Genomic DNA, 6,296 nt, shown 5'->3' with positions numbered 1-6,296 from the left:
CCAGTAGAAAAGGTTCTGTACAGTAGTAAAACAAATCTAAAGAAGTGACGATTATTGCCATTTTAGCTGTGCAGTAAAGAGAACGTGGTCATTGTGTTCATTTTCCAAGGTCGAATTAAAATTTTCCACATTCATCCAGCAGGAGAACCAGTTTAACGATACATAACTAACTCCTTCCACATATTCCGTTTTTAATCTGGAATTTTTGTCCCAGAATTTTTAATGTGAGAGTGGAATTTATTTTTTCCAGTTTTTATTATTTTGCTCACTTATTTATTAATAATTAATTTATTTCGTATTTGTTGTTTTTTATTGTTTTATTTTGCATTTCTAAACAAAATTATTGTTTATTTTACATAAGGTTTGATTTATTTTCTTCTTTTTCCTTGTTTCCTATTACTGTTATTGGTAACAAACCTTTCATTTCCTTCACACTTGTCTCCAAAGTGTGACACACAGAAAAATTAATTTAGATCATTTTTCTTAGTAAAAGAACAAATTTATTTTTAAAATGATAATGAATGTTATTTATCGGGACATGAGAACATCAGATGTTAAAAACAGGAGCACTAAACCTAACATGCGCAGTGTTGTCTTTTATTTTCTTTCAGATGAGGTTTCACAAAATAAAAATGATGATCTTGTTATTTCAGTGACAAATACTACACCTGCTTTCTCTCCCCAAGACATCTGTAGCCCTGAGGCACCTGGCACTGATGACCTTTGACCCCCAGCTGTAGCTCTGTTCTGGTGACATCTGAGACGCTGGTTTACAATCTATGGAACACACATGCAGATGTACACGCAGACTGACACACACCTAACTGCATTACCTGCAATAATGCATTACAATGACAAACAGGTGCTTTCAGAAAACACAAACTGTGCGTGTGTGTGTGTGTGTGTGTGTGTGTGTGTGTGTGTGTGTGTGTGTGTGTGTGTGTGGTTAGGCGGGTGCCCTCGTTGTTTCTCTTTCAAACATCATTAAAGGCATCCCCATATGTCTGAGACCCCTGTTGAGGCTTGACATTAGCGTCTGTGTCCATCCTATTCATGTATTTGTGTGCAAATAAACGGTGGATGGAAAACAGAAGGCTGGAGGATGTTATCTAGTCATGCTAATGTTTGCTGTTACAACAAAGCTCTGGCTTCTGTGCAACAAGCCAAGGAAATCTACCCTGACATTAAGATAACTGCATCTCTTTCTCTCTCTCACACACACACACACACACACACACACACACACACACACACACACACACACACACACATATAAGCTGAAGCAAAGAGAACAGACAGATGTGATGTGGACATGATCACTGGAGAGCACACATGAGAATATTGGGAATAAGATTAGTGACAAGGGCCAGGAGAGTCTTAGACAAAGAAAACAGAATGGGGTTGATCAAATATGATAAAAGCTTTCATAATTTGAGGTTTTGAAGTTTGCTATATTGCTGCAAGGTCATATACAGCCTAATCTAGTGATAACACCCTGTCACACTTCTAATACGTTTAAAGCATGACAGATGTCCATGGTCTTTCTCCGGCCTTGGAGAAACGAGCCACCTAATCAGTGTGGCAAGCCTTCTGCAGTGGGTCATAAAATGCAAATATATGCCGTTCATAATACTGCCCTCATTCATCTCAGAGAATAGTACCAATCATAGATGGAGGACCGTTTTTGATTGATTCTGAAGAAACAGTGGCTACAAGGAGGTATGACCAGTCTTGAGAAACCCCTGCTTGGATACAAGATAAGCTTATCAAGGCATCTGTTATCACGCTGTATGTCAGTTTGTTTGTGAGTTTGTGATCTAACATGGATGTAACATCGTTACCAACACTTCTAACTGGGTGTTTGTGTTTGTCTGTGTCCACGCATGTGTGTGTGACTAAGATAACTGTTTGCAGAAGCTTTATCAGTCAGCAAACACAAAGAGCTATTCGGTGCACAGAGAGTCACAACAAAGGGACAATTTAGCGCAACAAAGAAACCTCCATCCTGGAGGCCATGCCGGGTGCAAATTGGAACGAAAGCCCTCCCATGTGCTGGTATTATAAATTTAGGATAGGATGCTAAATTGGAAGCATAGGTACAACAAGACAGTGTGCTCAGTTTCTCTGGTAAACAAGACAAATGTCAAAATAAAGCATCAGTTTGCCATAATTTTATTTTTTCCCTGTTTACACACAGTGATATCCAGCTGTACATGTGCTTATAATACTTACTCATATTTAGAGATATCAGCTGACACATTGCTTGCAAAGGTCCTGAAGTGTGTAACACAACAACAGGTGAAAAGGTCCAGTTTGGTGACTAGAACTCGCTGAAGTGGTAGTTCGGATTGACGCAGCATCTGTTGCAAAGTGAATGCTTTACTGCTCTGTTGTGGCAATTTACTGGTCGATCCACGTTCCTGGCCTCACTTATGACCATGAGCTGTGAGTTGGGACCTAATGAATGATATTGCAAATAGAAGCAGATGAAAGAAGTCTCTTCCAAGGTGTATTAAGACTTTCCCCCAGAGAGAGGGTTTATTTTACTTGGGAACACAGTGCTATTCCCTAAGAAGTGATGGATGGATATTTATGACAACCGCCTGTGCTAGTACGCCAATCAATACAAGTGATCTTACCCCTTTAAGCCTTAGATTAGCTCCAGAAACCAAAGATGCATTTTGTAACAGGCTGTAAACATATCATTTTCTGAATTAAAGTTGGGAATTTTAAAATAGTAGTCTGTGGAGAAGTGTAGCAGCTATATGAGGAACTGGAATTTGCTTCCAAGTTAGCTTCATTTTTCAGCCTTTTATTTTTCCATTTTAGAAGATCATTAAAATGTGCAAAAGGTTTTAAAGGATGAAAGAAGAGACTGATTCAGTTATATAGGAACATGTTATGGGACTATCATATAGGATTTTCTATAATCTGAGGCAGATTATCCAATGGATATTCTTGGCACAAACTCAGGGGCTCACACACAGTTGAGGTTCTTCCTCCTTTCATAATGAATAATTCTTTATTGTTATTAAAACAGTTTTTATTTTTTTATTTTTTTATCATAAAGTAATTAAGTAATTGGTCTCTGTTAGTCTCTCCCAAACTCAGCTGGGTATCAAAATAAATGAACAGAATAGAGGCTGGGTTAGCAAATAAAAGAGGAAACAAAAAAGAGGACAGGGTGGGGACTCTGATCTGTCATTTTTATGGAAATTACCAACTGACAGTTGTTTTGTTCAAAATCAGAAAGAAAAGATTGCAGTTCAAATTAAAGTTGTTATGGAAATGTTCAGCAAGACATCAAGCATGTTAATTCAGAGGCTCACAATTATGGTGGTTTACTCTATTATGAAAAAGCTTGGGAAGCTGATTTATTATTTAATACAGCTCTAAGTTCATGATATGGATATGCATGTAATGCAGTTCTTCTCAACAGATAACATTAAACTATCATTTTGGCCTCTGAAAGCACACTTGAAGGAAGTGGAAGGTTGACCAGTGTTTTTTTGAAATGCTTTTTTTGTTTGTGGATTTTTGTTGGTGGTGTTTATGGTGTGTCCTGCACCTCAGGGCCACTACGCCTTACACTTTAAAACCTCATCCCTTTCTACAGTCAGTGCACATATTGCCCTAAACCAAGCTACTGAGTATAATGCTAAGTTTTAGAAAGTTGTTCCAATGAAAACTGCCCGTGGCAAGGTCTTTCATTTAGCAAGATTAAAGAGGGACTGACTCTAGAAAGGTAAACAGTTGTTTACTTTTTTGCATTAAGTTAAATGCTGTAAGTAAGAGAAACTATATTATGCCAATCTTTTTATATTTTAGTAATTAAACAAATATTATATATCTTAAAAACTGCAACCCCCCCCCCCCCCCCCCCCAAAAAAAAATCATCTTTTTTGTCATTCAGATTGATCTGAATTTAATATTAGCATTTATGTATTTACAGATCAGACATGAACACATTTTGAATCTCCAGGTACTCACTGAAAAACAAAGGGTTGTTGGTGCTTCTGTCTAAGGAAACAGTTGCAGCCCTGAAAGAATAGTTGCGTGGCATGCAAAAGGCATACATCCTGTATGCTGGGATGGGATTATAAAACCTGAATCACACACACTCGTGACTCTCAGAATACAATGTCATCAGTGCTGATGAATGCATCCGTGAGATAGAATGAGCTGATCAGTGGCATCAGCCCAACCCTTCAAAACATACAGACTGAGAGAGAGTGAGAGCCCTGAGTCAAACAGGCTAATCAAGCACACAAAAGGAAATGCAGATTACCTGTTGCTATGACGACTGCAGCTGCAGTGTGACTGCCATCCTCTCTGACAGAGACCTAAATAGATCAAGCTTTATAAACATGGTGAAATTTGAGATTGCTTAGTGGGCCAGGTGCTTTCTCAAAACCTGCTTTGAATGAGCGTAGCTACTTTATTTTAGCCACATGATGCACCCTCATGATCCAATGACATATGCTTGCTTGTATCATTATACTTGTACTTGTTGGCTCGATGTTTCAACATACTCAGACAGTTCGATCTGAAAGTGAATGCAAATATGGAGAACTGTGTACAGTATTTGGACAGATGTGTCAAATTTTGTGTGTGTTGGGCCAGGTGAGAGTAACAGAAAAGACCCCCACCCCCTTCCCTCCTCTCTCTAACACCAACCCTGCCTCCACCCCATCTACCAGGGTAACCCCCACCGTGTCACCCCCCCCCCCCCCCCAACTCATCATCATCATCATCATCATCATCATCAGGCGCAAGCAGCTGGCAGCCTGCCCCATTTAACTCCCTGCTGCACTACTGGGCTTGGCTAATCACTGGTGCTCAGCTCCAACTGTGGCCACCACACCTGCCCCCTCACTGGTGGGATTGTCCCATCTGGGACCTTATCATAGGGAATTTCCGGGGGGGCTTCTTCTCTCTGCTGCTTTATGCCCAAAAGACATAGGTGCAGTGAGTAGGGGGAGGAAAAATAAGACATCAGTGATAGGGGTCAAGTGCTTTCAGTGATCACTTTCAGTCTTACTTTAAGTTCAGATTGACTGTAAAGACAGAGATTCACTCTCCAGTATACACACATACCAGTGACTGTAATAGTTAAATATATATAACGCTTTATTCAAAAATATTTATCAAGTTCTTGATAAAATTATGGAATTGGCAGCACCGTTTTCAAGCAATACGCTATGTGTCATGTGAGCTATCATCATTAGCAGGGACCAGATGGTAGGTCCATCATGCACATTGCTTTGCTACTCTGGTATTTGTCTACCTCGTTAAAAATCGCCTTCAAACAGTGATGCCGCGATGATTTATTCAGTTTCACTCTTTAAAAAAAGTGAAATTCTTCATCCATATTTGTGCTAACATAGAAAATGCAGTGGAGTAACACACTGAAAGTGGGCTTTCTGTCGAAATAAGAACGGATTTTTTTCCCATTTGTATACCTCCAATTCCCAACGGATGCTTGTTTTGTATTTTAAAATGAATTAAAGGCATCTACCACTCAGCTGCTGAGGGAAGAGACCATCTAAAACATTCTGTTGTTTCTGCCTTGTGTCCTAAAACACAGTCAGTTGGTGGCATACCCGGGATGCGCTCTCTCACTCGCTCCAAAAAGAAAAAGATTACCTAGTAGCCACATAGAGCTGCTGCTGGTGGCAAATCATATGTTGGGGTTACTTGTCAGCTTTGAGTTCAGTGCAGGCGAAGAAGATTCATCTCCCCTGACACGCGCTGACATAGAAAACTATATTTAGCTTGTCGGCGTACATGCGTAAAGTGACGCTGGCGCAGACGCACGCACGATGGTTGTGGACTGAATACTGATAGGCACGGGCGGATGAAAACTGTACAACGTGTACCCTGGAAATGCTTGAGCTTTTTTCAAAGCACTATTGGGGAGACATGCAGAATAGAGAGGCCAAAGTGGCGTTAACATCCAGTTCAATAAGAGTGCGTAATGTATCCTGGCTGGGCGTTTGAATTAGGCTTCTGAATGTCACTTTAGTTGAAATAAAATATTTCAAATTAACACCATGTATTGTGAAATATAAATACGAAAGGGTTATTGGCTCTTGAATAGTTGACGATGAATATGAATATGATAACTGACTAGTAGTTTGCAATGGTTGCTATAGGGTCACTTCGCTACATGGCCATACAAATTAGTCACGCGGCAGTATTAGTCATAAAATTATTGGTCATAATTAGGGCCACAGTCAGCCTACAGTGGCCTTTTTTTGCTGAGGGTTTTAGGCCTACTGCACTTTATGAATAAT

The sequence above is a fragment of the Aulonocara sp. 'chitande type north' Nkhata Bay genome, linkage group LG23 (assembly GCF_057382095.1).
Source record: "Aulonocara sp. 'chitande type north' Nkhata Bay isolate Kocher_YH1m ecotype deep benthic linkage group LG23, A_spYH_male_GT1.1, whole genome shotgun sequence".
NCBI classification, from domain to species: domain Eukaryota; kingdom Metazoa; phylum Chordata; class Actinopteri; order Cichliformes; family Cichlidae; genus Aulonocara; species Aulonocara sp. 'chitande type north' Nkhata Bay.
Note: the sequence above shows the minus strand (reverse complement) of the source record.